Genomic DNA, 19,991 nt, shown 5'->3' on the forward strand with positions numbered 1-19,991 from the left:
ACATATCTATTATGATGATCAGTAATTACTAAGAATTGTGTGCATACACCTAAGGCATTGCTTTTACATTAAACATATCATTAATTTATACACCGGAAATAAAATCAATCAATAAAAATCACCACAGATCGGCATTTAGGGCAGTTGCCCAGGTGAAAGATTCCCTATCTGTTCTTTACCTAGCCTTTTCTAAAATAACAGGGATGTATCACGCAAAACTTGTCTGCTAGGCAGCGTAATGGTAATACACGGTATGCGATTTCAGCTTCTTGATTGTTTTGCATAAGACTTATATGGAGTATTTCTAAATCTATGATAATCGAAACAAAAACTGTTACTTTAAATGCATGAAAATGAAATTACCATATTCTGCTGATGTTTTGAAAGAGATGGGAAATAATATAGGAACAATTACAATTGCAAATTTGAAAGCGGAATTGAAGAGTGAATTCTTTAAAGTGCAAATAGCCTTTTGGAAACATGCATTATATATTTTAGGTTAGAGGTGTACATAAAACACGATACTGGTACGACTGCAGTGCCACAGGCCAAATCCAGTACTACTGAATTGAATTTCCCCTTGCACACAAGTTTCAAGATCTTGTTTCAGGCCATAAGACAGATATAAATATTTTAAATTTGGAATTGATGAGTTATTTCGTATTCAAGAAGTCTGGAACTGATGGTGCTCCAGTGTCAAATTATAGGCCACTCTGTGATTCAGGGTACAACACCGCACACAGTATTCTGGTTGCTTCCCTACTTCTAAATGTTCCTGGTCTCAGGATTATTTCCAAGCCAGTCCATGGAGAAGAGAAAAAAAAACAAGAGAGAGAGAAAGTACAGCTTTCTCCTTAAGTCTTCACCTTTTGCCCTTGTCTAAAATATTGAATAATATTGAAAATGGAAATAGGCATTGTGCCGGCTGCCGAAGCCTGTCACACTCTTCTGGGGCAATGATTTATGGCTGACAGATGAAATGAAATTGGAATGTGTTGCTAGAATGAAAGACAACAGTGAAAAGCAGAGTACCCTGAGATAAACCTGTCCCGCTTCCACTTTTTCCAGCACAAATCTCACGTGGAGTGACCGGGATTTGAACCACAGAAGCCAGCGGTGAGAGGGTGGCTCACTGCCGCATAAGCCACGGAAGATATTAGAATCATTCCGTATTGACGGGTTTCACTTTACAAAGGTGAAAAATGAGAGTATCCTCCTAGTTCAATACAATAAATATTCCGTCATTAGACGGAGTAAACAAATTCAAACATGTTTCGGCTCGTTTGAGCCATCTTCAGTGAAAAATGAGGGGAGTTTGAAATAATTTACATAATATAAGTTGAAAAAATACTTTAAAAAATAATGAAGGAGCAAATGAAAAAACAAACAAAAGAGAGCCTAGACGGAAACAAAATTAGCACAAATATACAATATTTACATCAATATGCAGGGCAAAAAACAACTCACTGCGACAAAATTCAGTGAAAAGGAGTTAATTTAAAATAATAATTGAAACTAAAAACTGTGTTAACCTAAGGAAACAAAGGAATGAAAAAACAAATGATCATCCTTGTAGAAACCCATCACATTAAATTGGTCAGGAGGGGAGCGGGAGCAAACATTTTTGAGAAACCAAGCCTGATATAACATGTAGGCGAAACGCCTGTGACAAGGGAAAAACACCAATGAAATTTAAATTTCATTTTCGACAGTGATTTCTACCTGTTTTGTTATTGTTACTAAACAATATTTTGTAAACTATGAGGTCCACAACCTCACCATGTGGTACTATTGTTCATTTCCATCTGCATCATTTGTTTTTTCATTCCATTGTTTTCTTAGGTTAACACAGTTTTTTATTTCAATTATTATTTTAAATTAACTCCTTTTCGCTTAATTTTGTCGCAGTGAGTTGTTTTTTGCTCCGCATATTGATGTAAATATTGTATATTTGTGTTAATTTTGTTTCCGTCTAGGCTCTCTTTTGTTTGTTTTTTCATTTGCTCCTTCATTATGTTTTTTAGCATTTTTTCAACTTATATTATGTAAATTATTTCCAACTCCCCTCATTTTTCACTGAAGATGGCTCAAACGAGCCGAAACATGTTTGAATTTGTTTACTCCGTCTAATGACGGAATATTTATTGTATTGAACTAGGAGGATACTCTCATTTTTCACCTTTGTAAAGTAAGTCACGGAAGCTCATTGAATATTAACGAACGTTATTGCTTTTACGTCCCACTCCCACTTACTACTTTTTCGGTTCTTGGAGACGCCGAGATGCCAGAATTTTGTCCCGGAGAAGTTCTTTTACGTACCAGTAAATCTACCGATATGAGGCTGAAGTATTTGAGCACCTTCAAATACCACCGGACTGAGCCGGGATCGAACCTACCGAGTTTGTCTTAGAAGGCCAGCGCTCTACTGTCCGAACTACTCAGCCTGGTTAAAATTATTGAAATGCGTCATATTAACTAATCAGAATGCCATTAACTAATTATAAAATTATTTCAAATTAGAATTAATTATCTCATTCACTCGTTTCAGTAATGTCAAATTCTTCAACTGCAAAATGCTTCGAGTACACCTTGATATTGTGAGTCGAGCTTTTATTTCTTATGTCCTTTCTACGAAGAGCATGCATCCACTGTTTACCGAAGGGCTCCTCCTTAGGAAACTGACGGTATGAATACGATTGACCTCGATTTTGGAATATTGGAATACTGCAATCGTCAGACAAAACAGTTTTCTTGTTTTCTTTTCTGCCATTCTGATATATTAAAACTTTAACTTCATCAATTAACTACGCTACTTCTATTATAAACATAGAGGAACAAATGACGACTGACAAGTGCATAACGTGTACAACTCGTGAGACGTCTATCGGTAGTGTTTCAGTACATCTCTATTGCAAAGAATTTGGAAATTTACTGAACATCTCCATGCTTTCCCAGTGCGTACATGCAACACATGTTAAACTGACTGGCCTGTAATTTTTGGCTTTATATTTATCACACTTTCCTTTATTCTCAAGGACTACTATAGCAACTGTCCATTCATTCGGTATAGCTCTTTCATACAAACAGTACTCAAATAAGTATAACCAACAGATATAAAGATTAAAACTCAACTTCCTAAAGATGAGAGAAAGGATGTTGAGTAAGAATCGAGAAGGTTAAAACAGGTTTTAGTCAAGCAGCAGAAGAAACCTATAAAAGGACATCAACAAGTCATACACGAAGAAACTCCATGGAGGAATGAGAGAAGTGCAGAAGCAGTCAAGAAGAATGCGAGGAGAGAATAGTTCATAAACAGAACGGAACATAATAGACAAATGAAAATGACTAAGCAGAACAGCCAGGTAAATGATAGCACTGGCTAAAAAAGATGTAATGAGAAAAATTCACAAAAATGATAGAAGTGATTTATAAAAATGACAAGAAAATATTATACCACATATTAGGTAGCAGAAAGAAGCAAAAAATAAATACATCAAAAGTCATCAACAAACATGGAAAACCCGTGCGGGAAGAAAAAAGTTTGAAAGTGTGGAAAGTACACTTCAAAAATCTATATGGATAAAATGAAACAAATGAACCCAAGGAAATAGATAAAGATAAAAGAAATACCGCCATTACAGTGGAAGGGATGTATTGACGATCAGATGAAACAGGAAGAGAATATCTACAAATGTCGGATGTAGAAAAAGCCGTATCAGAAATGAAAAATGGCAAAGCTCCTGGAATAGATAACATCATAGTGGAAATGATTAAAACTGCAGGACCTGATGATGGTGATGATATTTGTTGTTTAAAGGGGCCTAATATTGAGGTCATCGGCCGCTAATGGTACGAAATGAAAAAAAAACAAAAAGGTCAAATTCATCCACTGATCAAAATAAAATAAAATGTCATGAAGAATGATTGGATGGACATGAACCCAACAAAATACAAAAAAAAAAAAAACAACCAAACAAACAAAAAACAGTAGATCAGACTCAAAAAAAATTGTAAATAATAGTATTACTGACCAAGGGACCACTTATAAAGCACAATGATGCTTGATGTCTAAAGGGGTGCAAAATCCATGTCTAAGTCCCCACAGAATGGTACATGTCGCGAGTAAAGTGGATCGGTGGTATAGTGTCGGCCTCCGGATCCCAAGATAGCGGGTTCAAACCCGGCAGAGGTAGTTCGGATTTTTTAAGGGCGGAAAAATGTCCGTTTGACACACCATGTCGTACGATGTCGGCATGTAAAAGATCTCTGGTGACACATGTGGTGTTTACCCGACAAAATTAATTAAATCTCAGCCGTAAGCGCCCAAGAGAGTTTCGGTTTACTCGGTCTACCATCTAGTGAGCCTAGAGTAAAACGGAACGTCGAAATTGACGAGCAGACAGCCAGATGGCGTCAACTTGAAATGTCTGCGCACGGAAGCTGAGGCCAAACGATTATTATTATTTTTATGGTATTTGTCATGTCGGGGTACTAATCAAAAGTAGCGAAGACTCACAGTGTTCCACACAAGATGGTACTACTCACAAGTATTGTACTTCGTATAGGTAACGCAAACCTATGGTGTTTCTCACACAATGGCGCCACTCATAGCCAACGCAAACCGATGAGGTTCCTCACCTAGGTGTACTAACCACACATCCCGTGGTGTTCCTCACATAGTGGGTACTAATCACAGGCAACACAGACCCACAGTGTCGCTCATATAGTGGTACAACTCACAGGCAACGCCCAGACTCGCGGTGTTGCTCACATGGGTACGACGCACGGGTACTGGAAACCCACAGGAGAAACCCCTCTTGCTGCTGCTAATCACAAACCTATTTCATACCTAATATAGTGGTACTACTCGCAAGTACAGGCAACCCATGGTGTTCCCCACGTGTTGGTACGAATCAAAAGTAGTTTCATGGTTCTAATTCAATCTTCCCTTGGTCGCCCCTTTTAGTCGCCTCTCACGACAGGCAGGGGATTCTGTGGGTGTATTTTTCGTCTGCGGGTACTGCAGGACCTATTGGAATGCAGTGGCTGTATAGAATAATGAAGATAGTATGGACTGACGGAGAGATTGGACAACAGCAATTATTGTACCTATTTTTAAAAAAGGTAATAAGACACTTTGTGAGAACTACAGAGGAACAACATTACTGTGTCACTGCATGAAGATTTAGGAAAATATAATTTTACAAAAAATCAAGAACAAGATAGATTCACAATTAAGAGAAGAACAAGGATTTAGATCTGGAAGATTAACTACTGGTGCCATATTTACAGCTAGATAAGTAGTAGATAGAAATGGAAATTTGGGGAAGACATCGCAGTTGCATTCATGGATATACAAAAGGCTTATGACATGGTTATAAGCGAAGAGATATGGCAAGGTCTGTTATAGAATTGTCAAGGGAAATGACAATTCAGAATTAGAAACATGTATAACAAATGTGTGAACTGAGTTACAATAGATGGCAAAAAATCAGAATGGTTTAGAAAAGACAGAGGAGTTCCGACAAGGAAGTGTACTTTAATATAGTGATGGACAACATTATGAGGAAAGTTTGCCCAGGGTCAACAGCAAATTATATGAACATCATAGCATATGCAATAATATGATGATATGGGAAGAAAATGAACAAAAGTTGGAAGAACAAGTAAATACCTGGCAGAGGGCAATTGAAGAAGCAGGTATGGAAATAAGTTTAACAAAAAGTGAGGTAATGAAAATCAGTAGAGAAAAATGAAGGATGTTAGATGTAGAAATTTCAGAGAGGATAGGACATTTCTCAAAATTGTATTACTGTTTATCAGACATAATTAGAAATTGGAAATTACCTACCAAAGCAAAAATCGTGATATATAAATTATATTATTTGCCAATATTGACCTATGAATCAGAATGTTGAAAAAAAAAAAAACTGAGTAGATTACAACAGAGATGCACTTTCTGTGAGGGATCTTGGGTAAAACAAGGGGGGACAAGATAAGAAATGATAGTATTAGTCACCTCCTCTATCTGGACATTATCCTCATAACTAATAATCTTTACATACTGCTTAGTGAATACTTCTGCCTTCTGTAGATCCTCACACACACTCCCCTTGTTCATTAACAATTCCTGGAATGTCCTTGGAACCTGTTTCTGCCTTAAAATACCAATACAATTTGGGATCATCATTCATTATTTCAACTTTCACGAAGGTTTTAGGTCAATAGGGCCTATATAGAATTTTGAAGAATATTTATATCATTTTAAAATGCTTAAAAAAAAAAATTATGCATATATTCTTTATTGTCAGACTGATTAAAGTCCACATGTAACAACATAAAAATGTAGTTTTCTTACATAAGGTTAAATTTGCTAAATATCTTTCATGACCAAGCAAACTGACCAGCAATTTATACATGCGAGTCCTGTGTTTCCAAAATATGTGCAGGAGCACAATACAGAACACTTGATAATTTGGAGAAAGCATTTCACAAGGAATGTGACACAAGCATAAGGAATGCACCAGCTTTCGCACTTGCCCCTACAGCTAGTCATTCAGCCCCCCGTAAGTCAAGGCCAAGAACAAATGGAAACGACAAGGGATTGGACATAACACACCCTTTAAATATACAGGGTGTATACAAAATGGTGTCCATAAATTTCAGATTAGGTGTCAAAAAGAATCACAGCAGAATGTACATCATCATCATCATCAGTTGTATTATTACCGAGTGTCGTGACCCCATTGTTTTGTTTCGGAGAGTTACATGCTTCACAAATTGTCGCCATCCAACATCCCTCCTTAAGATACATCCAAAGAACTGAAGTATTCTTTCATTGACACGTGTAGAGAGACATTTTACTATCTTCAGCTCTTTAATGATGGACTCATTTGTTCTCCTTTCGGTCCAAATTATAGGTAGCATTCTATGCCAACATCACATCTCAAAAGCATCGATGTAGTCTTTGTCCTTAGCCTTGATGGTCCATGTCTCACAACCGCAAAAGAACAAGGAAAATACTAGGGCTTTAACCAATCGACTTCGTGATTTTTTGGATATTGCCCTGTTCTGCCAGACATTCGTTAGTTTACACATGGCTGCACGTCCCAAGGGCAAAATGCCTCTTTATCTCTTTCTTGCAATTTCCTGTGTCACTTATACATGACCCAAGGTATACAAGGTCATTAACCAACTCCAGTCCCTTTAATCGACCTGTGAGGTGCACTTGATTTCCACTATCAATGATCATGAGTTTGGTCTTCTTCAAATTGATTTATAATCTGTAAATGAGACTTGCATCCTTTACTCTTGCAAGTAAATCTGCAAGCTCATCTTCACTACTGGCAATAAGTGTGGTGTCGTCAGCAAAACGCAAGTTGTTGATTTTTCGTCCAGCAATTGAGATACCACCAGACCAACCATCAAGCGCTCTCCTCATGATGTGCTAGGCATAGATATTGTATAGCTGGGGAGATAAGACACAACCTTGTCTTACACCTTTGGATACAATGAAAAAGTCTTGAGGTATCACCATCCACCCTTACGGTTCCCAAGTTACTGTCACAAAGGCCTTTCAGCAGTGATATGAGATGTGCTGGAACACCAAATTCATGTAATACTTTCAATGGTTTGTCCCACTCAACACAGTCAAAGCCATTAAGTAATGTACAAAGCAGATAAAAACAGGAACACAAAACTTACAACATTTTTCAATTATTTGACTCATGTTCAGAATTTGCTCTTCCACAAAACCTGCTTGTTCCAGGGATATCTGAAGTTGTAAGAAAGGCTTCAAGCATTGATTCAGTATGTGTAGTAGGACTTTGCTTGCATGGGATACAAGTGCTATGGTTCGGTAGTTAGAGCAATCCCTAACGGACCCTTTCTTGTGCAGGGGCCACTCCCCTGTTCTCCAAACCTTGTTGCATAATGAGTGCCATACGTGGATGACTTCCTTCCCCAACTCTTTAAGCATTTCTCCCGAAACCCCATCGATACCTGGGGATTCGTTATTCTTCAAATGTTGAATTACATTCTCTATTTCATTGAACAAAATATCAAGTTCCAAATGAGGTTGTTTCATTATTTCTTGATTTAATATAATATTTTCTTTATAATATAGTTTTTTTTGCAGTATTGTTTTCACCTTTCTACATCTTCCTTTTTATCTTCGATGAGGTTGCCATTTTTATCATTTATTACCTATGTGCGTGGTTTAAACTCTCGGGTAATGATGTGCAGTTTTTTGTAGAGGTCCGCAGGATACTTTTCAGAGTACCTAGATACAAGTCTACTGACTGAATGCACAACACTGCTAAACATTTATCATTATTATGACACATAATAAAACTGCAGTTGTTGGTACTTCCAAGAACTTTTAATTTTTTCCACCAATTTACAAGCTCAGTTTTGATGTATCATAAAATGGGGTTGATAGAAAAATAAATTTTACTGTGCAATAATTTGCTGACTGTTATTTCTGAAACTGAGAGCTAACATAAGGCTACACTAGTCAGCCCCCTGGAGTAGAGGTAGCATGCCTGCCTTTTAAGGGGAGATCCTGGGTTCAATTTCCAGCCATTCCAGGAATTTTAATGATGATATTGGTTTGATGTCCCACTAACTACTTATACAGTTTTCAGAGACGCTGAGGTGCTGGAATTTGATCCCACAGGAGTTTTTTTTATGCGCTGGTAAACCTACCTACACGAGGCTGGCATATTTGAGCACCTTCAAAATGAAATGTCGTATGGCTGTTAGTGCCGGGATATCCCAGGACGGGTTTGGCTCGCCAGGTGCAGGTCTTTCTATTTGACACCCGTAGGTGACCTGCGCGTCGTGATGAGGATGAAATGATGATGAAGACCACACATACACCCAGCCCCCGTGCCATTGGAATTAACCAATTAAGGTTAAAATTCCCGGCCCGGCCGGGAATCGAACCCGGGACCCTCTGAACCGAAGGCCAGTACGCTGACCGTTCAGCCAAGGAGTCGGACTGAGCACCTTCAAGTACCACCAGACTGAGCTGAGATTGAACCTGCCAACTTAGAAAAGGAGGCCAAGCTCTACTGCCTGAGCTACTCCGTCCGGAACCAGGGATTTTAATTTTGGACTGAGGATTGGAACAGGGTTGATTCAGCCTCGTGATAGTAACTGAGGAGCTGTGTGATGGGGGTAGTAGTGGACCAGTCATGAAAGCCAGTCAATATGGAAGTGGTTGTCATCACACTGACCATAATGGAACTCTAAAATCCATAGGCCATGTGGCTGGGCAGCAGCCATCTTGGCACATCAAGGCCCTTACAAGGCTGTTATTCTACAGGCTGGTTTGTTTGTATCTGTGAGCTTGCATCCGGGAGATAGTAGGTTCGAATCCCACTATCGGCAGCCCTGAAGATGGTTTTCCGTGGTTTCCCATTTTCACACCAGGCAAATGCTGGGGCTGTAGTACCTTAATTAAGGCCACGGCCGCTTCCTTCCAACTCCTAGGCCTTTCCTATCCCATCGTCGCCATAAGACCTATCTGTGTCGGTGCGACGTAAAGCCCCTAGAAAAAAAAAAAAAAAAAAAAAAAAAAACCAGTGAAGAGAAATTCACATTTAATTCACATTTTTAAAAGCTGACCTGTTCTGTGGAAGGCTATTTTCCCACCCTATTTTTTTATTCACTTCATAAAGGTCTTAAGGTTTTCAGTGCAATTAAGATTTAAAACCTGTATAGAAATTGAATCTCGTCGCCATAAGACCTATCTGTGTCGGTGCAACATAAAGCCGCTAGCAAAAAAAAAAAAATTAAAAAAATTAAATTGAAGCTGTCCCCACAGTCTCGAGATGTCAAGTCTGCCTCTTATCTGGATGTCCCAGGTTCGATTTCCGGGAAGTCAAGGATTTTTACCTAGATCTGAGGACTGGTTCGAGATCCACTGAACCTACTTGAAACCAATGGAAGAGCTATCTGATGCTGAGACAGTGACCCAGTCTAGAAAGCTTTTAAGCTGGGAGGATTCATTGCCTGACTACGAGTCATCTCGTAATCTGCAGACCTTCAGCCTCAGCAGCAGCTGATTGGTAGGCAAGACTCTTCAGGGCTGTAGCAGCATGGTGTTGTTTTTTATTTTATAGAAACTCATCACTATGAAAGAACAACATTAATGCTGTGGGTTTGGTAAGTTACTTGATTCTTGACAAACTTTTCCACTTTTTATATGTATTTTTGAAGATGACTTAAATGTAATTGTTTAATTATTATCAGTCATTGCAGATGATAAACTCTTAGCCTCCAATAACCATTTCCTGTAGAGAAATCATTTTACAGCCAACTCTGGATTATTTGGGTTAATGCGGACCTGAGAATGCACGGATAAAAGAACCACATGGGTAATCCAAATACACAGGCTCCTACTGGAAATGGCGCATTAACTGTACTTATAAAACACACTATTTATCGCTTTTTATTCATTGCCTCTCTCAACAAACAATCCAGTTTTTTTTTTGTTTTTGTTTTTTTTAAGTATTGAGAAGGTGGAGCAATAAATCTTGTATTCATTTCAAGTTAAGTCTTAACTCAATACGGAACCCAACCATAAAGTTTATTACTTAAAAAAAAAAAACCAGTGTCATGATAAACAAGATCAACAGAAAACATCCTTCTCTTACTCTAGATTTCACAGCAAAAGGTTGAGACAGCTTCCTTTCATGTTCTACTTGACAAGTATATCCATTGTACATTGCCTGAGTAACGCAGACTATCTTTTGTGGGATTTTAAACTTTTCCATAGTCCTCCACATCTTTCTACAGCTAACAGAATCAATGAAAACTATATACAAAGATGTCTGATGCGCAGCAAATTGTTCAATGTTTAGCCTTGGTGTGTTAATCTGATCCACAGTAGACTGACCGTTTCTGAAACTTGCTTGTTTTTGGTGGAATCTCCTACCAACGGCGCTGCTTGCTCTGTTCAGTATGACTCTGGAAATTTCTTTTCTCCCATATGAGAGCAACATTATTCCCCTCCAGTTATTACAAACCAAGAGGTTGCCCTTCTTTGGTATCTTAGTGACGACAGCCTTCTTCCATTCCTCAGAAAGGTGTTCTTCGTTCCATATTAGTGTTAGATATCATGCCCTGTAGATGACGTTATCCTTCGTTACAAATGGTGGCGATTCCTAGGGACTAGGTTTTGTAAGCACAGGTACACTTCGAAACAGACTTTCAACGTATTAGGTCGTGTTACGTACATGTAGTACGTGTTGAAGAGATGTTAAGTACAGAACAAAAAAGGCCAGCCGGACACCAGTGGGATCCGAACCCACAACCTCCCGATTTCGCGTCGGTTGCTCTACCAATTGAGCTATGGTGGCCTAGGCCATCTTTGTTCTGTTTGAAAGGATCTGAGCTACAGGTGTGGCACTGTTGCTAGCACACTGTAGAGTGCGTTTAAGTCGCCCGTTGTGGGGCATGTGAATGAATATTGAATTTTCACGACCGCATTGTAATCGAAACAGACTTTCAACGTATCAGGTCATGTTACGTACATGTAGTACGTGTTGAAGAGATGTTAAGTACAGAACAAAAATGGCCAGCCGGACACCAGTGGGATCCGAACCCACAACCTCCCGATTTCGTGTCGGTTGCTAGCAGCAGTGCCAGACCTGTAGCTCAGATCCTTTCAAACAGAACAAAGATGGCCTAGGCCACCATAGCTCAATTGGTAGAGCAACCGACGCAAAATCGGGAGGTGGTGGGTTCGGATCCCACTGGTGTCCGGCTGGCCATTTTTGTTCTGTACTTAACATCTCTTCAACACGTACTACAAATGATCTTTGCTTCAATACGGCTGATGATGACCCCTAGATGGGTCGAAACTAGTACCGTATAATTTTGTAAATTTGTGAATATATTGTATTGAAAAGGTGGAAACATTTAAGTTATTATTATTATTACGTACTACATGTACGTAACACGACCTAATACGTTGAAAGTCTGTTTCGATTACAATGCGGTCGTGAAAATTCAATATTCATTGACATGCTCCACAACGGGTGACTTAAACGCACTCTACAGTGTGCTAGCAGCAGTGCCAGACCTGTAGCTCAGGTCCTTTCGAACAGAACAAAGATGGCCTAAGCCACCATAGCTCAATTGGTAGAGCAACCGACGCAAAATTGGGAGGTTGTGGGTTCGGATCCCACTGGTGTCCGGCTGGCCATTTTCGTTCTGTACTTAACATCTCTTCAACACGTACTATATGTACGTAACACAAACTAATACGTTGAAAGTCTGTTTCGATTACAATGCGGTCGTGAAAATTCAATATTCACAGGTACATTTTATTTTGAAATAACATACTGATCCAGTCAGGCTCCAATTTACACACCATCAATTTAGTCCACATCTACTTGCTTAAATCCATGTAGGCAGCAAGAAGAAAGTACCAGATTTTCATAAATGAAACTACACACATATTCTTGAGAGAGAAATAAGCAGTACAAATAGACAATAATTTACATACTATTTGAGAACATCAAAACACAAAACCCTAAATAATCTCTGATGTGGGATAAGTAATGTTGTCAAAACAATCATACCATTCTAATTTGTAGATGGAACTTAGTTACATAAACAAACCCTCCCTCAAATATAACTTTATAATTATGCACTAACAAAGATGTGCTAAACATCGTATTTTCATATAGAGGAACCCTTGACATATTTTCAAACCAACAGCATCTATTTTATCAATTTCCAACTGATATTTCTTAATAGATAAAATTTAAAAAATCAGAGTTCACAGAGCTCTCATACGTTTGCGATTCAATAGGAATAAGTTAAACCTTGTATTCACAGGCATTCTTATTAGATAATTCTGTTCCTAATATTTAAGAAAAACTGTCACATTTCCCTTTACTGATGTTGATCTAAAACTGGTACCTCATTCCTATATGTGGAATGTTTAGAACGTTTCATTAATTTTCTCATAACAGCACATCACCAAACCACACTTCCAATCACTTTTACGTCTTGAGCCAATATGGCCACAATAATAATAATAATAATAATAATAATAATAATAATAATAATAATAATGTTCATCTAAACAAAAGATCATAATAAAATAACTAAGATTAACTGGATTAAAGCCACTTATTTATTACTAAAGCAAAGCCGAGCTTTCCACCAAATTACATTGGCCTTCATCAGGGCATGGAAGGTCTGCTTCTGACGATAATAGAAATTCTTCAAAGAACATGGAAGTCACGACCATATTATTAGTGCCCCCTCCCACCAAGCGGACTCGGGGTATCATCACGCTGTGCTATGGTGGTGTTATGCATGTATTTATGGAGTACAGGTCTCAAATGTATTTGATAAACTGAAGCAGTCTTCCGAAATAACTTCAACAGGGAACTGTTTCCAGTTGATGAAGAAGTGTACTTGTATAGACATAAGCGGAGAGCGCTCTTGCACCGCACCAGGGAAAATGGAAATGGTTAAATGATGATCATTATCATGATGTGCATTTATGACATCATTTAAGCCTTTTCCAACTCTTAGACAATATCAGGTGTGGGGAAAAAAAAAAAAAAAAAAAAAAAAAAAAAAAAAAAAAAAAAAAAAAAAAAAAAAAAAAAAAAGCCTACAAACTTTTTTCTAGAAAAGTGAATTTTAAGTAAACTTGCCAACTCACTTTTAAGGGCCCAGGCGTACAGTTTCCAATGACTTGCTTCATATGTTGTTTCTCTGCATGCCCCCCCCACTCCCTTAAGATACACTGTAAATAGCCTATAACATGTTAACCATAGGTTCCAGTTGCATGATTGCCCAATTTGAGCACAATCTCGTCAAGTAGTTTCTACGTGAAAGAAACTAAGACGAAGAGACCAATGATGAAGAATCCGCCCAAACACAGATACTTTCTTTCACTACATAGCCCTTAAAAGATAGTGTGATAGTAAGTAGCCAATGGGTCAACCAAAGGTATCAGCTCTAAATATGCCAATTTTGAGTTCTATCAGGCAAGTAGTTTTCATATAAGAAACAGACAGGCAAACATACAAACGTTCAGATTGATTACTGTTGCCATTTCTCCCTTCAATCACAGTTCTAGCAGGAACCCTTCGATATTCCGACATGATCTATGTTACCTGGAACGATATTTTTTTCAAATGGTGAAAGAAATTTCAAAATTGGTCCAGTAGTTTCCGACATTACCTGTTACATACAAACAAAACCACAGTTTACACTAAAACACAGAAAAGCATTCTTTTCTTGAAAATTATTAGAGTTACAAAGAAAATTCATATAAACTCTTTTCAGGCAAGTCAAATTTTAAGCTTTCTCTGCTCCAATGTTTAATAGGACTAACCGTTCGGCAGGGTATTTTCACTTTTCCCTATGACTTGCTTGACATTTTATTTCCCTGCATAACCCTCTTAAGATATACTGTAATAGTAAGTAGCTTGCATGTTGACCAAAGGCTCCAGTTGTATGCTTGCCAAATTTGAGCATGGTCTTTCAAGCAGTTTTAACATGGGGAAAAAAAAAAAAAAAGTGAAACTTTACCTTTTTTCCCCCTGTCAAAATCTATGACAGATATAAAGAACATTTATATAAACTTTTCCTAGTGAAACTGAACTTCAAGTACACTTTGTCTGATCCCGTGTTCAATAGGACTTTTTTTTTTTTTTGGTAGGGGCTTTACGTCGCACCGACACAGATAAGTCTTATGGCGACGATGGGATAGGAAAGGCCTAGGAGTTGGAAGGAAGCGGCCGTGGCCTTAATTAAGGTACAGCCCCAGCATTTGCCTGGTGTGAAAATGGGAAACCACGGAAAACCATCTTCAGGGCTGCCGATAGTGGGATTCGAACCTACTATCTCCCGGATGCAAGCTCACAGCCGCGCGCTCAATAGGACTAACCATTTAGGCAGCATATTTCATTTTACGGGTCCCAGGCATACATTTCCATCAGATTTGCTTCACACTTTCTTCCGCTACTTAGCCCACTTAAAAGATAGTGCAATAGTAAGTAACCAATGTATTAATCAAAGGTAAGCTTGCCAAATTTGAGCACCATCAGTCAAGTAGTTTTTACAAGAAAAAACAAAGACAGGCAAACATACAAACTTTCAAATTTATTACTGCTACCATTCTTTTGCCTTAAATCACGGTTCTCGTAGGAACTCTTTGATATTCTAGGATGATATTATCTTTCAAAAGGTGAAATAAATTTCAGAATCAGTCCAGTAGTTTCCGAAATTACCCATTACATACAACAAATTCAGTCATGTTGTATTTCATGTTTTCTTCAGATTATTTAACGTCAAAAATTTCATTTTTATGGTCGGTATTGAATCACGATTCACGAAGTAATGAAACAAGATATTAGGATCCACCTATTCAATACTAAATTATGTGAGAGATAACCAAGTCACCACATATTCATTTATTTTATTCTCATGGTACTGGTTTTGGCAAAGTGATTGCCAAATTTGAGCACGGTCTGCCAAGTGATTGCTGAAACCAGTACCATAATAATACGTAAAATAAATGAATATGTAATGACTTAATAATCTCTCACATTAGTACTGAATAGATTACTCAGCAGTAGATGAGATTGTGTTAATGTATTATTGCAGGGTATTCGGTAGCGGAGTCAGCATCTTTCGATTATGCTTGCTTATTGTTTCTTGCAGGTTCCACAGCGTTGCAATGTTTTTTCCTTTGTTGAATTATACTCTCAAGTTATGAGTAACATTATTTCATGTCATTTAATTGCTACTTAAGAAGTTTTACCATACTTTAAAGAGGAATTACACAAAAGAAGGGTAAAGATTGGCATGGATGAACAACATGCAAAGAAGCAAGTGAAGGAAAGATAATATAGAATTTATTTGTGAACGTTAGCAAACTACCAAATTCCACAACTTCATAGCTTTGTGCTCAAAAACAAAGTAACTTTTGTGTGATATGGGATTTATATAGCTCGTTATTTGTATCATAATGTCAGTCAGGATGATCATGAGCGAACATGTTGTGGAATGATAGTAGCCAACATTATTGAGGTCGAGACTACAATGTTAGACCATATCCGTTCTTGCCTATTGTTGAAGTGATAAAAAGTTTACACTGCCAATCTTGAGAAGAAAGATATGAATCCCTTTCTCACTGAAGATGATGTAATTCAACTGTCCACTCACATAGTTCCTAGTTTATTACAATTTTCATTTTATGAGAGATGAAATAACTACGAAGTATAGTAGGAAAGACTGAGTGAGAAACAAAGATGCCAGAAAGGAAGTTGGAATAGAAAACCTAAATGAGAGAATTGATAGGAACTAAGATGATTTGGACATGTAAAGAGGATGGAGGAGAAAAGATGGAGATCAAGTTCAAGGAAAAGAGAACGAGAGGGAGACCTAGAACAATAAAGAGTAGAGCAACAAGAAGAAACCTGGGCTGGGACAAAATGACTGAAGAGGAACGGTGGAAGGACAGAGGAAGGTGGAGAAGTGGCATAAATGCTCCAACCCAGCAGGAGCTGAATAAGGGGAAAGGAGGAGGATGATGAGTAATGTAAGGGCATCTCTCCAAGAAAATTAACCGTACGTTATCATTTATTAGTGGCATCCCTTATCCTGCCCCATTTATCATAATCTCCACCTTATTGCATAATTAAGACCAAACATGGAGAAATATACCCGCCAACCTAAATGCAACCACCTACGAGGTGAGTATCTTGTCATCGCCTGACAGAGCGAGCCAAGGCAATGTAAGAAGGAGGAGGGTATAGTATATAAAATTTTATAATTATATAGCAAAACCTGACAGAACTGTGGTAATCTTCCTAAACATCCAAATCATGCTGGCACAGACAAGTGACACCAGTTTAAATAGTCTGGGCACACAGTGTTAAGGAACAGCATAAGCAACTGATAGGAATGAAACTGGGGAACCTGGAAAATCATCTCCAGGTTTGCTAACAGAAGAGTTTGAACCCACCATCTCCCAAATGTAAGCTTAGGGTTACAGGCCCAACAATACATAGCCAGCTTGCTCAATGTATATGTGGTAAGTTAAATTACAGCACAGGGGTTGGCAGCAAATTTCTGGCATGAAAAAGAACCTCTTTCAGAGCAATATTTCAATACATCATTATCTCTTAAACCCACCATCAGTTTAAAGGACTTTAAACATCATTGTATATCAGTATTATTCATGCAATTACACAAATATTCATCAGCAACATGTCTGTTGAATGACTGGGTGATAATGTGTCTACACTGAACCAAAAAGTCCTATAAGCTCCAGCTGACATTCATAGTTCCTTCCATTTTCAAGTGTAAGACACTTATCATTTCCTAACGGTCTTGACATGGTAAGTGTTGGATGAATAGATAATTACACGAACACAACGAAATGAAGAAACAAAAGAGAAGAAGAGCTTAGAATACCAACATAGGACATACATACATACATACATTATCATTATAGACTGTTATGCCTTTCAGCGTTCAGTCTGCAAGCCTCTGAGAATTTACTAAACGTCGCCACAATCCTCGATTTGCAACTAGTGTTGTGGCCTCATTTAGTTCTATACCTCTTATCTTTAAATCGTTAGAAACCGAGTCCGAGGCTTGCTTAAAGTGTTCTGAGCTCGGTAAATTCATGAAGCAGGATGCTGCCCTACTTGCACATAGTCGTTGCCCATGGTTCACGAACTAGGACGTAACTACAGTAACCCACAAACATGAAAAAATTACTTGGAACTCAGTTGTTCCCCTTTCATTACATGCTGTATTTATCACATATTTTACAATGAAAATATGTGACACTGCAGATGATACGTTTGTAATGTGCAGTTACAAACTGCCGAACTTAGAGCAATGGCAGAGGAAACCAAATCCTGTGCATAAACATTTCTAGATGTCTTACCCTTGAGCCATTTTCATGCAATGAAGCCTTTACTCTGGTGAGAACTGGAGAGAAAAAAAAAAACTTGATTAAAATTAATGATCTACGTAGATTTAATTGTTCGCATGATAGGACAACAACTCTCATATAAAACACAACTGCTATTTTGAAGTTCATTTTATTTGCAATATTTAATGATGGATCACACACTGACTGGCAGTATCTTCCTAAGTGCTGTGTTACACAACACATCTCAACTAGAAGAAGACACGGATGTCACAGATTATCACAATAATAATGGTCATGAAGACAAGGGAAATAATCATGTTATCTGTTTTACATCCCACTAACTAAAATTTTATGTTTTCTTTTTTCTTTTCTGGAGACACCGAGGTGCCACACAGGAATTTACGTGCCAGTAAATCTACAGACACGAGGCTGACATATTTGACCACCTTCAAACACCACCGCACTGATAATCTGTGACATCCACAACCTACCAAGTTGAGTTCACAAGGCCAGCATTTGACTGCCTAAGCCACTTAGCCTGGCAAAACAAGGAAAACCTTCACAACAATGAAAATGGAAAGGGTAATATGACAGGTGTACAATGCAGAGAACAATTAATAAATACATTTAAATGAGGTCTAAAAAAACTATTTTATTGAACAATAGAGTATACCGGGTAAGAAAACGGGCATAAACTGTTTATTTACCGTATTCTTAAATTAATCTCCTTAGAGGTTACAAAAATCACAATATTATTTTTGGATACACTGTTGTTCAAAACATTTATCTAACATAATCACATTCAAAGCTAGTTTTTACTTTTTATAAATACCAGGTGTTCAATCTACAGCCTCAATTTTCATTTCTTGAGGTTTTCTATCTCTTTCTTTTTTTTTTCCTACTCCCATGCACATTTAATTTTACCTGAAAAGAAAAGTTATGTGACACAATATACTTAAGTGTACACTTAAGATTAATATTTTATCCATTCAAATGATTTATTTCGTAATTGGGATAAATTATTCAGTGGCAAAACAATACATAATTATTTAATCATACATACATACATACATACATACATACATTATCATTATAGACTGTTATGCCTTTCAGCGTTCAGTCTGCAAGCCTCTGAGAATTTACTAATTATCGCCACAATCCTCGATTTGCAACTAGTGTTGTGGCCTCATTTAGTTCAATACCTCTTATCTCTAAATCGTTAGAAACCGAGTCTAACCATCGTCGTCTTGGTCTCCCTCTACTTCTCTTACCCTCCATAGCAGAGTCCATTATTCTCCTAGGTAACCTACCCTCCTCCATTCGCCACACACGACCCCACCAACGAAGCCGGTTTATGCGTACAGCTTCATCCATCAAGTTCATTCCTAAATTAGCCTTTATCTTCTCATTCCGAGTACCCTCCTGCCATTGTTCCCGCCTGTTTGTACCAGCAATCATTCTTGCTACTTTCATGTCTGTTACTTCTAACTTATGAATAAGATATCCTGAGTCCACCCAACTTTCACTCCCGTAAAGCAAAAGTTGGTCTGAAAACAGACCGATGTAAAGATAGTTTCGTCTGGGAGCTGACTTCCTTCTTACAGAATACTGTTGATCGCAACTGCAAGCTCACTGCATTAGCTTTACTACACCTTGATTCAATCTCACTTACTATATTACCATCCTGGGAAAACACACAACCTAAATACTTGAATGATTAACCTGTTCTAGCTTTGTATCACCAATCTGACATTCAATTCTGTTGAATTTCTTACCTACTGACATCAATTTAGTCTTCGAAAAGCTAATTTTCATACCATACTCATTGCACCTATTTTCAAGTTCCAAGATATTAGACTGCAGGCTTTCGGCTCAGTCTGCCATTAAGACCAAGTCGTCAGCATAGGCCAAACTGCTTACTACATTTCCACCTAACTGAATCCCTCCCTGCCATTTTATACCTTTCAGCAGATGATCCACGTAAACTACAAACAGCAAAGATGAAAGATTACAGCCTTGTCTAACCCCTGTAATCAATCAATCAATCAATCAATCAATACTG

The 19,991-nt window shown here is 37.9% G+C and overlaps 1 protein-coding gene and 2 non-coding genes across 9 annotated transcripts in view; 2 read left to right on the forward strand and 1 right to left on the reverse strand.

The window, feature by feature from the left end:
- Positions 1-19,991, reverse strand: part of Rrp1 (Recombination repair protein 1) — a 279,367-nt gene that overhangs the window by 96,451 nt on the left and 162,925 nt on the right. The gene's annotated exons all lie outside the window — the stretch shown is intronic.
- TRNAL-CAA (transfer RNA leucine (anticodon CAA)) lies at positions 11,699-11,775 on the forward strand. The gene has a single exon. It is a non-coding gene; the product is annotated as a tRNA-Leu (tRNA).
- TRNAL-CAA (transfer RNA leucine (anticodon CAA)) lies at positions 12,133-12,209 on the forward strand. The gene has a single exon. It is a non-coding gene; the product is annotated as a tRNA-Leu (tRNA).

Source organism: Anabrus simplex, chromosome 1, assembly GCF_040414725.1.
Source record: "Anabrus simplex isolate iqAnaSimp1 chromosome 1, ASM4041472v1, whole genome shotgun sequence".
In the NCBI taxonomy this organism is placed as follows: domain Eukaryota; kingdom Metazoa; phylum Arthropoda; class Insecta; order Orthoptera; family Tettigoniidae; genus Anabrus; species Anabrus simplex.